This window comes from Paramisgurnus dabryanus, chromosome 13, assembly GCF_030506205.2.
Source record: "Paramisgurnus dabryanus chromosome 13, PD_genome_1.1, whole genome shotgun sequence".
Classification (NCBI taxonomy): domain Eukaryota; kingdom Metazoa; phylum Chordata; class Actinopteri; order Cypriniformes; family Cobitidae; genus Paramisgurnus; species Paramisgurnus dabryanus.
The window spans coordinates 35,407,618-35,427,097 of NC_133349.1; the positions used below are offsets into that span (position 1 = coordinate 35,407,618).

The following is a 19,480-nucleotide window of genomic DNA, read 5'->3' on the forward strand; positions in this document are numbered from 1 at the left end:
TATTGTGCATATTAAACAGATTAAAAGTCAAATAACAGATTAATGGACGCTTATTTGATTTTGAGGTTGGATGCTAAATCCATTGGCTCAAAAAAACCAAGGGGGCAGGTGCCCCCTCAGTTTGAATGGGCATGACGCCTCTGTGTGGCATGCTTGCTTGTGCTTTTCAGCATCCCTGCGCGTGTTCCGGCGAGCGGAAGGAGAACGGGACAGTAAAAGAGAGCAGAAAAGGAAAGCGTATTAGAACGAAACCCTGGCTGGATCCGTCCCCGACGTGTAGTTTTTTAATGGACTGCCCGACCTTTCGTTCTAAAGAGGCCTAAAGGTTACCGAGTCAATGTCCAGCATAGAGCCGGTCAGGGCTTAGCTCGGTTGGCATACGATTAAAGATCCCTATTTTGGCAGTAGCTTTCGCTTACGGCCATACCACCCTGAGCACGCCCGATCTCGTCCGATCTCGGAAGCTAAGCAGGGTCGGGCCTGGTTAGTACTTGGATGGGAGACCGCCTGGGAATACCAGGTGCTGTAAGCTTTTGAGTCTTCTTTCATCTGTACCGGAAGCCCTTCGCCCATGCTCGCTGTTCTCCTTTTACGCCGATTGGTGCATTTGCTTTCTGAGCTCTGCGCTGGCTCGTCTCTCCTCCGTTTCTCTGTGTCAAAGGGCCGGCTCAGTCTCGTCATTTTCCCTCTCATCCACCAGGGGGCGGTCAGACGCTTCATTTTTCTGTCTCTGCTCACTGTCCAAAAGAGCACGGCGGAGGAGCGCTAATAAGCATAGCGCTGTGTTGCAGGTGATTTACGCCTTTCACGTATCAGAACGTGCCAGAACGTGCTTGTCTGCTCTTTTAGGGGGAAAGTTGTTTACGTTGCCCCATTCGCAACTACAAGAAGGCTTTCTCCGATGTCCCTCAAGACGGACGGCCCGTGCAGACGTGAGATTTTCCTGTAGCGATTTATGGGGGGAAGTGGATAAGCAGAGCCATACGAAAGCTGTGCCAGGCCTTAACCGCCAATGATGAGACTTGTCTCTTTGTTTTCCATTGACCATAAGCAGGTGTAAACCGTTATCCTGTGGTCCATGACAGCACAAAGCTACTAATGATCACGAAAACACGTTTGCCTATAAAAGATTGTCACTTTTAGTCGGGTGACAAAACTCGAGATGATTTTCCATTCATGTTATCACTACCTAGCAAAGAATTTTCATTTTCTATGACTGAGTAGTGTACGAGGTTGCATCGATTTTATTCATTTATGTAAGTGTGTATTTATTCATTCATTCATTTTTTATTCGTTTAAATATATATATTATATTATTTATTTATTTTTATATATTTTTTTCTTCATTTTATATATATTATTTATTTTTTATATTATTATTTTTTTTTTTAAAAATTTATTCATTTATTTTTTATTTATATTGTTTTTTTTATATTTATTTTTTATTTATTTAATTAATTTATTTTTTTATTTATTTATTTTATTTTTTTATTCTTTTTTTTTTGCATATAATCCGTAATGAATTGTGGCGGAGTATCCTTACAGGTAGAAAGTTCAAGACAAAATGTCATGTTTTTCACGAGTTCGCATTAACATGTAATCAAATATTAAATAAAGCATATTTGGCGTGCTGTCCGACGGGAGAGCTCTGAGCTCTCGTGACCATGCTTCTCCCGAACGTAGTTAAATAAACTTCAAATGGCAAAGTACTCTGAAAAGACAAGGTCGAATCATTCCAATAAACAAACAAATAAATCTTGTGATGGATATAAACAAATTAATATAGACTACTGAAACAAAATAGCATAAAACGGTCTGTTGGATGCTTGACCGTTATTTTAAAAGGGTTTAGGTGCCACAAAATGTGGCATACAAAGGCTTTCTCCCAGCGACAACCTAGCTGAAATAATACATGGAAATTAAAGGCCTGATTCTGGTGTTCGTAAAAAAGAGTGAATGGTTATCTAAGTGAACATCAAAACATTCTAAAAGGACAGCTTGGTTAACTGTTGCTATTTTCAAGACATGGCGAAATGAAACGCAGCAGGGACTTTGCTGAAATAAATGTTTTGTGCCTTCAACTGATGAAGGGAAAACTATTCAATATTCTTATGTGGCATCAGGGGCGTCATGCACCAATTTTTTTTAAGGGGGCACAGTGTCAACAGCTCACAGAAATTTGTGCATACACAGACATCAAACGAAATATTATAGAGCTTTCAGTCTTTTCCATGGCACTTACATTTCTAACAATCTGAAAACCCCCGCTTTCATGCAAAAACCTCCAAAATAAGATTGATGACTAACTTTAATATCAAATACTATTCAATCGGAATAATGACACATTTGCATCATATTTACATCTGAAACGGCATGTTTTATTTATTTAAGTCTTAATGGCTTGTTTAATTGTGTCATTAATGCATTTTGCACAACAACTACATTATCATATAAAATTAATGTAATTTTAAATCCATAAAGTATATAAACAACGAAAATGACATAAGCTATAGCCACGTGATTGAGTTTAATGTTCAATAATGATTTAAAAAAATATGTTTAGATAAAATTATTAGAGGAACGGATTAAATTTTTGCATTAAATTTTACCTCATGTAAGCATGTGAGATTCCGCACCCGCGTGAACTCTGGTGAACTTTGGCGTTGTGCCAAGAAGATGAATCTCTACTAATATAACATTGAGACGGTCACATTTAAAACCAGACATGTTCTACACAGAGAAGGTTAACTGCACATTACCGTACTGGGGTTTGGAAATGTTGTGAGCGTTTCTAACACGTTTTAATTCCTCAGATAGCCAAATGCAGCAGCAAGCCAGCAACAGCAGAGAGCTCGTGAGCGCGGCCAGACGCTGATGACGTCTGCGACTGCGCTCTGACTGCAGCGCCAGCTGCCGCCAGAATAAAAGTAATGTAACATGATCAGAACACTATCAAAACGGCGAAAATCTCCGAAAAGTGACAAGGATGCAGCACAGAATGTATAATATTGTGCATATTAAACAGATTAAAAGTCAAATAACAGATTAATGGACGCTTATTTGATTTTGAGGTTGGATGCTAAATCCATTGGCTCAAAAAAACCAAGGGGGCAGGTGCCCCCTCAGTTTGAATGGGCATGACGCCTCTGTGTGGCATGCTTGCTTGTGCTTTTCAGCATCCCTGCGCGTGTTCCGGCGAGCGGAAGGAGAACGGGACAGTAAAAGAGAGCAGAAAAGGAAAGCGTATTAGAACGAAACCCTGGCTGGATCCGTCCCCGACGTGTAGTTTTTTAATGGACTGCCCGACCTTTCGTTCTAAAGAGGCCTAAAGGTTACCGAGTCAATGTCCAGCATAGAGCCGGTCAGGGCTTAGCTCGGTAGGCATACGATTAAAGATCCCTATTTTGGCAGTAGCTTTCGCTTACGGCCATACCACCCTGAGCACGCCCGATCTCGTCCGATCTCGGAGGCTAAGCAGGGTCGGGCCTGGTTAGTACTTGGATGGGAGACCGCCTGGGAATACCAGGTGCTGTAAGCTTTTGAGTCTTCTTTCATCTGTACCGGAAGCCCTTCGCCCATGCTCGCTGTTCTCCTTTTACGCCGATTGGTGCATTTGCTTTCTGAGCTCTGCGCTGGCTCGTCTCTCCTCCGTTTCTCTGTGTCAAAGGGCCGGCTCAGTCTCGTCATTTTCCCTCTCATCCACCAGGGGGCGGTCAGACGCTTCATTTTTCTGTCTCTGCTCACTGTCCAAAAGAGCACGGCGGAGGAGCGCTAATAAGCATAGCGCTGTGTTGCAGGTGATTTACGCCTTTCACGTATCAGAACGTGCCAGAACGTGCTTGTCTGCTCTTTTAGGGGGAAAGTTGTTTACGTTGCCCCATTCGCAACTACAAGAAGGCTTTCTCCGATGTCCCTCAAGACGGACGGCCCGTGCAGACGTGAGATTTTCCTGTAGCGATTTATGGGGGGAAGTGGATAAGCAGAGCCATACGAAAGCTGTGCCAGGCCTTAACCGCCAATGATGAGACTTGTCTCTTTGTTTTCCATTGACCATAAGCAGGTGTAAACCGTTATCCTGTGGTCCATGACAGCACAAAGCTACTAATGATCACGAAAACACGTTTGCCTATAAAAGATTGTCACTTTTAGTCGGGTGACAAAACTCGAGATGATTTTCCATTCATGTTATCACTACCTAGCAAAGAATTTTCATTTTCTATGACTGAGTAGTGTACGAGGTTGCATCGATTTTATTCATTTATGTAAGTGTGTATTTATTCATTCATTCATTTTTTATTCGTTTAAATATATATATTATATTATTTATTTATTTTTATATATTTTTTTCTTCATTTTATATATATTATTTATTTTTTATATTATTTTTTTTTTTAAAAAAAAATTATTCATTTATTTTTTATTTATATTGTTTTTTTTATATTTATTTTTTATTTATTTAATTAATTTATTTTTTTATTTATTTATTTTATTTTTTTATTCTTTTTTTTTTTTTTTGCATATAATCCGTAATGAATTGTGGCGGAGTATCCTTACAGGTAGAAAGTTCAAGACAAAATGTCATGTTTTTCACGAGTTCGCATTAACATGTAATCAAATATTAAATAAAGCATATTTGGCGTGCTGTCCGACGGGAGAGCTCTGAGCTCTCGTGACCATGCTTCTCCCGAACGTAGTTAAATAAACTTCAAATGGCAAAGTACTCTGAAAAGACAAGGTCGAATCATTCCAATAAACAAACAAATAAATCTTGTGATGGATATAAACAAATTAATATAGACTACTGAAACAAAATAGCATAAAACGGTCTGTTGGATGCTTGACCGTTATTTTAAAAGGGTTTAGGTGCCACAAAATGTGGCATACAAAGGCTTTCTCCCAGCGACAACCTAGCTGAAATAATACATGGAAATTAAAGGCCTGATTCTGGTGTTCGTAAAAAAGAGTGAATGGTTATCTAAGTGAACATCAAAACATTCTAAAAGGACAGCTTGGTTAACTGTTGCTATTTTCAAGACATGGCGAAATGAAACGCAGCAGGGACTTTGCTGAAATAAATGTTTTGTGCCTTCAACTGATGTAGGGAAAACTATTCAATATTCTTATGTGGCATGCTTGCTTGTGCTTTTCAGCATCCCTGCGCGTGTTCCGGCGAGCGGAAGGAGAACGGGACAGTAAAAGAGAGCAGAAAAGGAAAGCGTATTAGAACGAAACCCTGGCTGGATCCGTCCCCGACGTGTAGTTTTTTAATGGACTGCCCGACCTTTCGTTCTAAAGAGGCCTAAAGGTTACCGAGTCGATGTCCAGCATAGAGCCGGTCAGGGCTTAGCTCGGTTGGCATACGATTAAAGATCCCTATTTTGGCAGTAGCTTTCGCTTACGGCCATACCACCCTGAGCACGCCCGATCTCGGAAGCTAAGCAGGGTCGGGCCTGGTTAGTACTTGGATGGGAGACCGCCTGGGAATACCAGGTGCTGTAAGCTTTTGAGTCTTCTTTCATCTGTACCGGAAGCCCTTCGCCCATGCTCGCTGTTCTCCTTTTACGCCGATTGGTGCATTTGCTTTCTGAGCTCTGCGCTGGCTCGTCTCTCCTCCGTTTCTCTGTGTCAAAGGGCCGGCTCAGTCTCGTCATTTTCCCTCTCATCCACCAGGGGGCGGTCAGACGCTTCATTTTTCTGTCTCTGCTCACTGTCCAAAAGAGCACGGCGGAGGAGCGCTAATAAGCATAGCGCTGTGTTGCAGGTGATTTACGCCTTTCACGTATCAGAACGTGCCAGAACGTGCTTGTCTGCTCTTTTAGGGGGAAAGTTGTTTACGTTGCCCCATTCGCAACTACAAGAAGGCTTTCTCCGATGTCCCTCAAGACGGACGGCCCGTGCAGACGTGAGATTTTCCTGTAGCGATTTATGGGGGGAAGTGGATAAGCAGAGCCATACGAAAGCTGTGCCAGGCCTTAACCGCCAATGATGAGACTTGTCTCTTTGTTTTCCATTGACCATAAGCAGGTGTAAACCGTTATCCTGTGGTCCATGACAGCACAAAGCTACTAATGATCACGAAAACACGTTTGCCTATAAAAGATTGTCACTTTTAGTCGGGTGACAAAACTCGAGATGATTTTCCATTCATGTTATCACTACCTAGCAAAGAATTTTCATTTTCTATGACTGAGTAGTGTACGAGGTTGCATCGATTTTATTCATTTATGTAAGTGTGTATTTATTCATTCATTCATTTTTTATTCGTTTAAATATATATATTATATTATTTATTTATTTTTATATATTTTTTTCTTCATTTTATATATATTATTTATTTTTTATATTATTATTTTTTTTAAAAAAAATTTATTCATTTATTTTTTATTTATATTGTTTTTTTTATATTTATTTTTTATTTATTTAATTAATTTATTTTTTTATTTATTTATTTTATTTTTTTATTCTTTTTTTTTTTTTTTGCATATAATCCGTAATGAATTGTGGCGGAGTATCCTTACAGGTAGAAAGTTCAAGACAAAATGTCATGTTTTTCACGAGTTCGCATTAACATGTAATCAAATATTAAATAAAGCATATTTGGCGTGCTGTCCGACGGGAGAGCTCTGAGCTCTCGTGACCATGCTTCTCCCGAACGTAGTTAAATAAACTTCAAATGGCAAAGTACTCTGAAAAGACAAGGTCGAATCATTCCAATAAACAAACAAATAAATCTTGTGATGGATATAAACAAATTAATATAGACTACTGAAACAAAATAGCATAAAACGGTCTGTTGGATGCTTGACCGTTATTTTAAAAGGGTTTAGGTGCCACAAAATGTGGCATACAAAGGCTTTCTCCCAGCGACAACCTAGCTGAAATAATACATGGAAATTAAAGGCCTGATTCTGGTGTTCGTAAAAAAGAGTGAATGGTTATCTAAGTGAACATCAAAACATTCTAAAAGGACAGCTTGGTTAACTGTTGCTATTTTCAAGACATGGCGAAATGAAACGCAGCAGGGACTTTGCTGAAATAAATGTTTTGTGCCTTCAACTGATGTAGGGAAAACTATTCAATATTCTTATGTGGCATCAGGGGCGTCATGCACCAATTTTTTTTAAGGGGGCACAGTGTCAACAGCTCACAGAAATTTGTGCATACACAGACATCAAACGAAATATTATAGAGCTTTCAGTCTTTTCCATGGCACTTACATTTCTAACAATCTGAAAACCCCCGCTTTCATGCAAAAACCTCCAAAATAAGATTGATGACTAACTTTAATATCAAATACTATTCAATCGGAATAATGACACATTTGCATCATATTTACATCTGAAACGGCATGTTTTATTTATTTAAGTCTTAATGGCTTGTTTAATTGTGTCATTAATGCATTTTGCACAACAACTACATTATCATATAAAATTAATGTAATTTTAAATCCATAAAGTATATAAACAACGAAAATGACATAAGCTATAGCCACGTGATTGAGTTTAATGTTCAATAATGATTTAAAAAAATATGTTTAGATAAAATTATTAGAGGAACGGATTAAATTTTTGCATTAAATTTTACCTCATGTAAGCATGTGAGATTCCGCACCCGCGTGAACTCTGGTGAACTTTGGCGTTGTGCCAAGAAGATGAATCTCTACTAATATAACATTGAGACGGTCACATTTAAAACCAGACATGTTCTACACAGAGAAGGTTAACTGCACATTACCGTACTGGGGTTTGGAAATGTTGTGAGCGTTTCTAACACGTTTTAATTCCTCAGATAGCCAAATGCAGCAGCAAGCCAGCAACAGCAGAGAGCTCGTGAGCGCGGCCAGACGCTGATGACGTCTGCGACTGCGCTCTGACTGCAGCGCCAGCTGCCGCCAGAATAAAAGTAATGTAACATGATCAGAACACTATCAAAACGGCGAAAATCTCCGAAAAGTGACAAGGATGCAGCACAGAATGTATAATATTGTGCATATTAAACAGATTAAAAGTCAAATAACAGATTAATGGACGCTTATTTGATTTTGAGGTTGGATGCTAAATCCATTGGCTCAAAAAAACCAAGGGGGCAGGTGCCCCCTCAGTTTGAATGGGCATGACGCCTCTGTGTGGCATGCTTGCTTGTGCTTTTCAGCATCCCTGCGCGTGTTCCGGCGAGCGGAAGGAGAACGGGACAGTAAAAGAGAGCAGAAAAGGAAAGCGTATTAGAACGAAACCCTGGCTGGATCCGTCCCCGACGTGTAGTTTTTTAATGGACTGCCCGACCTTTCGTTCTAAAGAGGCCTAAAGGTTACCGAGTCAATGTCCAGCATAGAGCCGGTCAGGGCTTAGCTCGGTTGGCATACGATTAAAGATCCCTATTTTGGCAGTAGCTTTCGCTTACGGCCATACCACCCTGAGCACGCCCGATCTCGTCCGATCTCGGAAGCTAAGCAGGGTCGGGCCTGGTTAGTACTTGGATGGGAGACCGCCTGGGAATACCAGGTGCTGTAAGCTTTTGAGTCTTCTTTCATCTGTACCGGAAGCCCTTCGCCCATGCTCGCTGTTCTCCTTTTACGCCGATTGGTGCATTTGCTTTCTGAGCTCTGCGCTGGCTCGTCTCTCCTCCGTTTCTCTGTGTCAAAGGGCCGGCTCAGTCTCGTCATTTTCCCTCTCATCCACCAGGGGGCGGTCAGACGCTTCATTTTTCTGTCTCTGCTCACTGTCCAAAAGAGCACGGCGGAGGAGCGCTAATAAGCATAGCGCTGTGTTGCAGGTGATTTACGCCTTTCACGTATCAGAACGTGCCAGAACGTGCTTGTCTGCTCTTTTAGGGGGAAAGTTGTTTACGTTGCCCCATTCGCAACTACAAGAAGGCTTTCTCCGATGTCCCTCAAGACGGACGGCCCGTGCAGACGTGAGATTTTCCTGTAGCGATTTATGGGGGGAAGTGGATAAGCAGAGCCATACGAAAGCTGTGCCAGGCCTTAACCGCCAATGATGAGACTTGTCTCTTTGTTTTCCATTGACCATAAGCAGGTGTAAACCGTTATCCTGTGGTCCATGACAGCACAAAGCTACTAATGATCACGAAAACACGTTTGCCTATAAAAGATTGTCACTTTTAGTCGGGTGACAAAACTCGAGATGATTTTCCATTCATGTTATCACTACCTAGCAAAGAATTTTCATTTTCTATGACTGAGTAGTGTACGAGGTTGCATCGATTTTATTCATTTATGTAAGTGTGTATTTATTCATTCATTCATTTTTTATTCGTTTAAATATATATATTATATTATTTATTTATTTTTATATATTTTTTTCTTCATTTTATATATATTATTTATTTTTTATATTATTATTTTTTTTTAAAAAAATTTATTCATTTATTTTTTATTTATATTGTTTTTTTTATATTTATTTTTTATTTATTTAATTAATTTATTTTTTTATTTATTTATTTTATTTTTTTATTCTTTTTTTTTTTTTTTTTGCATATAATCCGTAATGAATTGTGGCGGAGTATCCTTACAGGTAGAAAGTTCAAGACAAAATGTCATGTTTTTCACGAGTTCGCATTAACATGTAATCAAATATTAAATAAAGCATATTTGGCGTGCTGTCCGACGGGAGAGCTCTGAGCTCTCGTGACCATGCTTCTCCCGAACGTAGTTAAATAAACTTCAAATGGCAAAGTACTCTGAAAAGACAAGGTCGAATCATTCCAATAAACAAACAAATAAATCTTGTGATGGATATAAACAAATTAATATAGACTACTGAAACAAAATAGCATAAAACGGTCTGTTGGATGCTTGACCGTTATTTTAAAAGGGTTTAGGTGCCACAAAATGTGGCATACAAAGGCTTTCTCCCAGCGACAACCTAGCTGAAATAATACATGGAAATTAAAGGCCTGATTCTGGTGTTCGTAAAAAAGAGTGAATGGTTATCTAAGTGAACATCAAAACATTCTAAAAGGACAGCTTGGTTAACTGTTGCTATTTTCAAGACATGGCGAAATGAAACGCAGCAGGGACTTTGCTGAAATAAATGTTTTGTGCCTTCAACTGATGTAGGGAAAACTATTCAATATTCTTATGTGGCATGCTTGCTTGTGCTTTTCAGCATCCCTGCGCGTGTTCCGGCGAGCGGAAGGAGAACGGGACAGTAAAAGAGAGCAGAAAAGGAAAGCGTATTAGAACGAAACCCTGGCTGGATCCGTCCCCGACGTGTAGTTTTTTAATGGACTGCCCGACCTTTCGTTCTAAAGAGGCCTAAAGGTTACCGAGTCAATGTCCAGCATAGAGCCGGTCAGGGCTTAGCTCGGTAGGCATACGATTAAAGATCCCTATTTTGGCAGTAGCTTTCGCTTACGGCCATACTACCCTGAGCACGCCCGATCTCGTCCGATCTCGGAGGCTAAGCAGGGTCGGGCCTGGTTAGTACTTGGATGGGAGACCGCCTGGGAATACCAGGTGCTGTAAGCTTTTGAGTCTTCTTTCATCTGTACCGGAAGCCCTTCGCCCATGCTCGCTGTTCTCCTTTTACGCCGATTGGTGCATTTGCTTTCTGAGCTCTGCGCTGGCTCGTCTCTCCTCCGTTTCTCTGTGTCAAAGGGCCGGCTCAGTCTCGTCATTTTCCCTCTCATCCACCAGGGGGCGGTCAGACGCTTCATTTTTCTGTCTCTGCTCACTGTCCAAAAGAGCACGGCGGAGGAGCGCTAATAAGCATAGCGCTGTGTTGCAGGTGATTTACGCCTTTCACGTATCAGAACGTGCCAGAACGTGCTTGTCTGCTCTTTTAGGGGGAAAGTTGTTTACGTTGCCCCATTCGCAACTACAAGAAGGCTTTCTCCGATGTCCCTCAAGACGGACGGCCCGTGCAGACGTGAGATTTTCCTGTAGCGATTTATGGGGGGAAGTGGATAAGCAGAGCCATACGAAAGCTGTGCCAGGCCTTAACCGCCAATGATGAGACTTGTCTCTTTGTTTTCCATTGACCATAAGCAGGTGTAAACCGTTATCCTGTGGTCCATGACAGCACAAAGCTACTAATGATCACGAAAACACGTTTGCCTATAAAAGATTGTCACTTTTAGTCGGGTGACAAAACTCGAGATGATTTTCCATTCATGTTATCACTACCTAGCAAAGAATTTTCATTTTCTATGACTGAGTAGTGTACGAGGTTGCATCGATTTTATTCATTTATGTAAGTGTGTATTTATTCATTCATTCATTTTTTATTCGTTTAAATATATATATTATATTATTTATTTATTTTTATATATTTTTTTCTTCATTTTATATATATTATTTATTTTTTATATTATTATTTTTTTTAAAAAAAATTTATTCATTTATTTTTTATTTATATTGTTTTTTTATATTTATTTTTTATTTATTTAATTAATTTATTTTTTTATTTATTTATTTTATTTTTTTATTCTTTTTTTTTTTTTTTGCATATAATCCGTAATGAATTGTGGCGGAGTATCCTTACAGGTAGAAAGTTCAAGACAAAATGTCATGTTTTTCACGAGTTCGCATTAACATGTAATCAAATATTAAATAAAGCATATTTGGCGTGCTGTCCGACGGGAGAGCTCTGAGCTCTCGTGACCATGCTTCTCCCGAACGTAGTTAAATAAACTTCAAATGGCAAAGTACTCTGAAAAGACAAGGTCGAATCATTCCAATAAACAAACAAATAAATCTTGTGATGGATATAAACAAATTAATATAGACTACTGAAACAAAATAGCATAAAACGGTCTGTTGGATGCTTGACCGTTATTTTAAAAGGGTTTAGGTGCCACAAAATGTGGCATACAAAGGCTTTCTCCCAGCGACAACCTAGCTGAAATAATACATGGAAATTAAAGGCCTGATTCTGGTGTTCGTAAAAAAGAGTGAATGGTTATCTAAGTGAACATCAAAACATTCTAAAAGGACAGCTTGGTTAACTGTTGCTATTTTCAAGACATGGCGAAATGAAACGCAGCAGGGACTTTGCTGAAATAAATGTTTTGTGCCTTCAACTGATGTAGGGAAAACTATTCAATATTCTTATGTGGCATCAGGGGCGTCATGCACCAATTTTTTTTAAGGGGGCACAGTGTCAACAGCTCACAGAAATTTGTGCATACACAGACATCAAACGAAATATTATAGAGCTTTCAGTCTTTTCCATGGCACTTACATTTCTAACAATCTGAAAACCCCCGCTTTCATGCAAAAACCTCCAAAATAAGATTGATGACTAACTTTAATATCAAATACTATTCAATCGGAATAATGACACATTTGCATCATATTTACATCTGAAACGGCATGTTTTATTTATTTAAGTCTTAATGGCTTGTTTAATTGTGTCATTAATGCATTTTGCACAACAACTACATTATCATATAAAATTAATGTAATTTTAAATCCATAAAGTATATAAACAACGAAAATGACATAAGCTATAGCCACGTGATTGAGTTTAATGTTCAATAATGATTTAAAAAAATATGTTTAGATAAAATTATTAGAGGAACGGATTAAATTTTTGCATTAAATTTTACCTCATGTAAGCATGTGAGATTCCGCACCCGCGTGAACTCTGGTGAACTTTGGCGTTGTGCCAAGAAGATGAATCTCTACTAATATAACATTGAGACGGTCACATTTAAAACCAGACATGTTCTACACAGAGAAGGTTAACTGCACATTACCGTACTGGGGTTTGGAAATGTTGTGAGCGTTTCTAACACGTTTTAATTCCTCAGATAGCCAAATGCAGCAGCAAGCCAGCAACAGCAGAGAGCTCGTGAGCGCGGCCAGACGCTGATGACGTCTGCGACTGCGCTCTGACTGCAGCGCCAGCTGCCGCCAGAATAAAAGTAATGTAACATGATCAGAACACTATCAAAACGGCGAAAATCTCCGAAAAGTGACAAGGATGCAGCACAGAATGTATAATATTGTGCATATTAAACAGATTAAAAGTCAAATAACAGATTAATGGACGCTTATTTGATTTTGAGGTTGGATGCTAAATCCATTGGCTCAAAAAAACCAAGGGGGCAGGTGCCCCCTCAGTTTGAATGGGCATGACGCCTCTGTGTGGCATGCTTGCTTGTGCTTTTCAGCATCCCTGCGCGTGTTCCGGCGAGCGGAAGGAGAACGGGACAGTAAAAGAGAGCAGAAAAGGAAAGCGTATTAGAACGAAACCCTGGCTGGATCCGTCCCCGACGTGTAGTTTTTTAATGGACTGCCCGACCTTTCGTTCTAAAGAGGCCTAAAGGTTACCGAGTCAATGTCCAGCATAGAGCCGGTCAGGGCTTAGCTCGGTTGGCATACGATTAAAGATCCCTATTTTGGCAGTAGCTTTCGCTTACGGCCATACCACCCTGAGCACGCCCGATCTCGTCCGATCTCGGAAGCTAAGCAGGGTCGGGCCTGGTTAGTACTTGGATGGGAGACCGCCTGGGAATACCAGGTGCTGTAAGCTTTTGAGTCTTCTTTCATCTGTACCGGAAGCCCTTCGCCCATGCTCGCTGTTCTCCTTTTACGCCGATTGGTGCATTTGCTTTCTGAGCTCTGCGCTGGCTCGTCTCTCCTCCGTTTCTCTGTGTCAAAGGGCCGGCTCAGTCTCGTCATTTTCCCTCTCATCCACCAGGGGGCGGTCAGACGCTTCATTTTTCTGTCTCTGCTCACTGTCCAAAAGAGCACGGCGGAGGAGCGCTAATAAGCATAGCGCTGTGTTGCAGGTGATTTACGCCTTTCACGTATCAGAACGTGCCAGAACGTGCTTGTCTGCTCTTTTAGGGGGAAAGTTGTTTACGTTGCCCCATTCGCAACTACAAGAAGGCTTTCTCCGATGTCCCTCAAGACGGACGGCCCGTGCAGACGTGAGATTTTCCTGTAGCGATTTATGGGGGGAAGTGGATAAGCAGAGCCATACGAAAGCTGTGCCAGGCCTTAACCGCCAATGATGAGACTTGTCTCTTTGTTTTCCATTGACCATAAGCAGGTGTAAACCGTTATCCTGTGGTCCATGACAGCACAAAGCTACTAATGATCACGAAAACACGTTTGCCTATAAAAGATTGTCACTTTTAGTCGGGTGACAAAACTCGAGATGATTTTCCATTCATGTTATCACTACCTAGCAAAGAATTTTCATTTTCTATGACTGAGTAGTGTACGAGGTTGCATCGATTTTATTCATTTATGTAAGTGTGTATTTATTCATTCATTCATTTTTTATTCGTTTAAATATATATATTATATTATTTATTTATTTTTATATATTTTTTTCTTCATTTTATATATATTATTTATTTTTTATATTATTATTTTTTTTAAAAAAAATTTATTCATTTATTTTTTATTTATATTGTTTTTTTTATATTTATTTTTTATTTATTTAATTAATTTATTTTTTTATTTATTTATTTTATTTTTTTATTCTTTTTTTTTTTTTTTTTGCATATAATCCGTAATGAATTGTGGCGGAGTATCCTTACAGGTAGAAAGTTCAAGACAAAATGTCATGTTTTTCACGAGTTCGCATTAACATGTAATCAAATATTAAATAAAGCATATTTGGCGTGCTGTCCGACGGGAGAGCTCTGAGCTCTCGTGACCATGCTTCTCCCGAACGTAGTTAAATAAACTTCAAATGGCAAAGTACTCTGAAAAGACAAGGTCGAATCATTCCAATAAACAAACAAATAAATCTTGTGATGGATATAAACAAATTAATATAGACTACTGAAACAAAATAGCATAAAACGGTCTGTTGGATGCTTGACCGTTATTTTAAAAGGGTTTAGGTGCCACAAAATGTGGCATACAAAGGCTTTCTCCCAGCGACAACCTAGCTGAAATAATACATGGAAATTAAAGGCCTGATTCTGGTGTTCGTAAAAAAGAGTGAATGGTTATCTAAGTGAACATCAAAACATTCTAAAAGGACAGCTTGGTTAACTGTTGCTATTTTCAAGACATGGCGAAATGAAACGCAGCAGGGACTTTGCTGAAATAAATGTTTTGTGCCTTCAACTGATGTAGGGAAAACTATTCAATATTCTTATGTGGCATGCTTGCTTGTGCTTTTCAGCATCCCTGCGCGTGTTCCGGCGAGCGGAAGGAGAACGGGACAGTAAAAGAGAGCAGAAAAGGAAAGCGTATTAGAACGAAACCCTGGCTGGATCCGTCCCCGACGTGTAGTTTTTTAATGGACTGCCCGACCTTTCGTTCTAAAGAGGCCTAAAGGTTACCGAGTCAATGTCCAGCATAGAGCCGGTCAGGGCTTAGCTCGGTAGGCATACGATTAAAGATCCCTATTTTGGCAGTAGCTTTCGCTTACGGCCATACTACCCTGAGCACGCCCGATCTCGTCCGATCTCGGAGGCTAAGCAGGGTCGGGCCTGGTTAGTACTTGGATGGGAGACCGCCTGGGAATACCAGGTGCTGTAAGCTTTTGAGTCTTCTTTCATCTGTACCGGAAGCCCTTCGCCCATGCTCGCTGTTCTCCTTTTACGCCGATTGGTGCATTTGCTTTCTGAGCTCTGCGCTGGCTCGTCTCTCCTCCGTTTCTCTGTGTCAAAGGGCCGGCTCAGTCTCGTCATTTTCCCTCTCATCCACCAGGGGGCGGTCAGACGCTTCATTTTTCTGTCTCTGCTCACTGTCCAAAAGAGCACGGCGGAGGAGCGCTAATAAGCATAGCGCTGTGTTGCAGGTGATTTACGCCTTTCACGTATCAGAACGTGCCAGAACGTGCTTGTCTGCTCTTTTAGGGGGAAAGTTGTTTACGTTGCCCCATTCGCAACTACAAGAAGGCTTTCTCCGATGTCCCTCAAGACGGACGGCCCGTGCAGACGTGAGATTTTCCTGTAGCGATTTATGGGGGGAAGTGGATAAGCAGAGCCATACGAAAGCTGTGCCAGGCCTTAACCGCCAATGATGAGACTTGTCTCTTTGTTTTCCATTGACCATAAGCAGGTGTAAACCGTTATCCTGTGGTCCATGACAGCACAAAGCTACTAATGATCACGAAAACACGTTTGCCTATAAAAGATTGTCACTTTTAGTCGGGTGACAAAACTCGAGATGATTTTCCATTCATGTTATCACTACCTAGCAAAGAATTTTCATTTTCTATGACTGAGTAGTGTACGAGGTTGCATCGATTTTATTCATTTATGTAAGTGTGTATTTATTCATTCATTCATTTTTTATTCGTTTAAATATATATATTATATTATTTATTTATTTTTATATATTTTTTTCTTCATTTTATATATATTATTTATTTTTTATATTATTATTTTTTTTAAAAAAAATTTATTCATTTATTTTTTATTTATATTGTTTTTTTTATATTTATTTTTTATTTATTTAATTAATTTATTTTTTTATTTATTTATTTTATTTTTTTATTCTTTTTTTTTTTTTTTGCATATAATCCGTAATGAATTGTGGCGGAGTATCCTTACAGGTAGAAAGTTCAAGACAAAATGTCATGTTTTTCACGAGTTCGCATTAACATGTAATCAAATATTAAATAAAGCATATTTGGCGTGCTGTCCGACGGGAGAGCTCTGAGCTCTCGTGACCATGCTTCTCCCGAACGTAGTTAAATAAACTTCAAATGGCAAAGTACTCTGAAAAGACAAGGTCGAATCATTCCAATAAACAAACAAATAAATCTTGTGATGGATATAAACAAATTAATATAGACTACTGAAACAAAATAGCATAAAACGGTCTGTTGGATGCTTGACCGTTATTTTAAAAGGGTTTAGGTGCCACAAAATGTGGCATACAAAGGCTTTCTCCCAGCGACAACCTAGCTGAAATAATACATGGAAATTAAAGGCCTGATTCTGGTGTTCGTAAAAAAGAGTGAATGGTTATCTAAGTGAACATCAAAACATTCTAAAAGGACAGCTTGGTTAACTGTTGCTATTTTCAAGACATGGCGAAATGAAACGCAGCAGGGACTTTGCTGAAATAAATGTTTTGTGCCTTCAACTGATGTAGGGAAAACTATTCAATATTCTTATGTGGCATCAGGGGCGTCATGCACCAATTTTTTTTAAGGGGGCACAGTGTCAACAGCTCACAGAAATTTGTGCATACACAGACATCAAACGAAATATTATAGAGCTTTCAGTCTTTTCCATGGCACTTACATTTCTAACAATCTGAAAACCCCCGCTTTCATGCAAAAACCTCCAAAATAAGATTGATGACTAACTTTAATATCAAATACTATTCAATCGGAATAATGACACATTTGCATCATATTTACATCTGAAACGGCATGTTTTATTTATTTAAGTCTTAATGGCTTGTTTAATTGTGTCATTAATGCATTTTGCACAACAACTACATTATCATATAAAATTAATGTAATTTTAAATCCATAAAGTATATAAACAACGAAAATGACATAAGCTATAGCCACGTGATTGAGTTTAATGTTCAATAATGATTTAAAAAAATATGTTTAGATAAAATTATTAGAGGAACGGATTAAATTTTTGCATTAAATTTTACCTCATGTAAGCATGTGAGATTCCGCACCCGCGTGAACTCTGGTGAACTTTGGCGTTGTGCCAAGAAGATGAATCTCTACTAATATAACATTGAGACGGTCACATTTAAAACCAGACATGTTCTACACAGAGAAGGTTAACTGCACATTACCGTACTGGGGTTTGGAAATGTTGTGAGCGTTTCTAACACGTTTTAATTCCTCAGATAGCCAAATGCAGCAGCAAGCCAGCAACAGCAGAGAGCTCGTGAGCGCGGCCAGACGCTGATGACGTCTGCGACTGCGCTCTGACTGCAGCGCCAGCTGCCGCCAGAATAAAAGTAATGTAACATGATCAGAACACTATCAAAACGGCGAAAATCTCCGAAAAGTGACAAGGATGCAGCACAGAATGTATAATATTGTGCATATTAAACAGATTAAAAGTCAAATAACAGATTAATGGACGCTTATTTGATTTTGAGGTTGGATGCTAAATCCATTGGCTCAAAAAAACCAAGGGGGCAGGTGCCCCCTCAGTTTGAATGGGCATGACGCCTCTGTGTGGCATGCTTGCTTGTGCTTTTCAGCATCCCTGCGCGTGTTCCGGCGAGCGGAAGGAGAACGGGACAGTAAAAGAGAGCAGAAAAGGAAAGCGTATTAGAACGAAACCCTGGCTGGATCCGTCCCCGACGTGTAGTTTTTTAATGGACTGCCCGACCTTTCGTTCTAAAGAGGCCTAAAGGTTACCGAGTCAATGTCCAGCATAGAGCCGGTCAGGGCTTAGCTCGGTTGGCATACGATTAAAGATCCCTATTTTGGCAGTAGCTTTCGCTTACGGCCATACCACCCTGAGCACGCCCGATCTCGTCCGATCTCGGAAGCTAAGCAGGGTCGGGCCTGGTTAGTACTTGGATGGGAGACCGCCTGGGAATACCAGGTGCTGTAAGCTTTTGAGTCTTCTTTCATCTGTACCGGAAGCCCTTCGCCCATGCTCGCTGTTCTCCTTTTACGCCGATTGGTGCATTTGCTTTCTGAGCTCTGCGCTGGCTCGTCTCTCCTCCGTTTCTCTGTGTCAAAGGGCCGGCTCAGTCTCGTCATTTTCCCTCTCATCCACCAGGGGGCGGTCAGACGCTTCATTTTTCTGTCTCTGCTCACTGTCCAAAAGAGCACGGCGGAGGAGCGCTAATAAGCATAGCGCTGTGTTGCAGGTGATTTACGCCTTTCACGTATCAGAACGTGCCAGAACGTGCTTGTCTGCTCTTTTAGGGGGAAAGTTGTTTACGTTGCCCCATTCGCAACTACAAGAAGGCTTTCTCCGATGTCCCTCAAGACGGACGGCCCGTGCAGACGTGAGATTTTCCTGTAGCGATTTATGGGGGGAAGTGGATAAGCAGAGCCATACGAAAGCTGTGCCAGGCCTTAACCGCCAATGATGAGACTTGTCTCTTTGTTTTCCATTGACCATAAGCAGGTGTAAACCGTTATCCTGTGGTCCATGACAGCACAAAGCTACTAATGATCACGAAAACACGTTTGCCTATAAAAGATTGTCACTTTTAGTCGGGTGACAAAACTCGAGATGATTTTCCATTCATGTTATCACTACCTAGCAAAGAATTTTCATTTTCTATGACTGAGTAGTGTACGAGGTTGCATCGATTTTATTCATTTATGTAAGTGTGTATTTATTCATTCATTCATTTTTTATTCGTTTAAATATATATATTATATTATTTATTTATTTTTATATATTTTTTTCTTCATTTTATATATATTATTTATTTTTTATATTATTATTTTTTTTAAAAAAAATGTATTCATTTATTTTTTATTTATATTGTTTTTTTTATATTTATTTTTTATTTATTTAATTAATTTATTTTTTTATTTATTTATTTTATTTTTTTATTCTTTTTTTTTTTTTTTTTGCATATAATCCGTAA

At 39.6% G+C, this 19,480-nt stretch overlaps 7 non-coding genes and 1 pseudogene across 7 annotated transcripts; all 8 read left to right on the plus strand.

The window, feature by feature from the left end:
* Positions 1-413: 413 nt before the first annotated feature.
* On the plus strand, positions 414-532 carry LOC135765326 (5S ribosomal RNA). Its single transcript, XR_010540643.1, has one exon. It is a non-coding gene; the product is annotated as a 5S ribosomal RNA (ribosomal RNA).
* A 2,887-nt stretch (positions 533-3,419) lies between these two features.
* On the plus strand, positions 3,420-3,538 carry LOC135765332 (5S ribosomal RNA). Its single transcript, XR_010540648.1, has one exon. It is a non-coding gene; the product is annotated as a 5S ribosomal RNA (ribosomal RNA).
* A 1,855-nt stretch (positions 3,539-5,393) lies between these two features.
* On the plus strand, positions 5,394-5,502 carry LOC135765290 (5S ribosomal RNA; annotated as a pseudogene).
* A 2,892-nt stretch (positions 5,503-8,394) lies between these two features.
* On the plus strand, positions 8,395-8,513 carry LOC135765339 (5S ribosomal RNA). The gene has a single exon (XR_010540654.1). It is a non-coding gene; the product is annotated as a 5S ribosomal RNA (ribosomal RNA).
* A 1,857-nt stretch (positions 8,514-10,370) lies between these two features.
* LOC135765342 (5S ribosomal RNA) lies at positions 10,371-10,489 on the plus strand. The gene has a single exon (XR_010540657.1). It is a non-coding gene; the product is annotated as a 5S ribosomal RNA (ribosomal RNA).
* A 2,891-nt stretch (positions 10,490-13,380) lies between these two features.
* LOC135765293 (5S ribosomal RNA) lies at positions 13,381-13,499 on the plus strand. The gene has a single exon (XR_010540610.1). It is a non-coding gene; the product is annotated as a 5S ribosomal RNA (ribosomal RNA).
* Positions 13,500-15,356: 1,857 nt separating this feature from the next.
* Positions 15,357-15,475, plus strand: LOC135765343 (5S ribosomal RNA). Its single transcript, XR_010540658.1, has one exon. It is a non-coding gene; the product is annotated as a 5S ribosomal RNA (ribosomal RNA).
* Positions 15,476-18,367: 2,892 nt separating this feature from the next.
* LOC135765294 (5S ribosomal RNA) lies at positions 18,368-18,486 on the plus strand. Its single transcript, XR_010540611.1, has one exon. It is a non-coding gene; the product is annotated as a 5S ribosomal RNA (ribosomal RNA).
* The last annotated feature ends 994 nt before the right edge of the window (positions 18,487-19,480 follow it).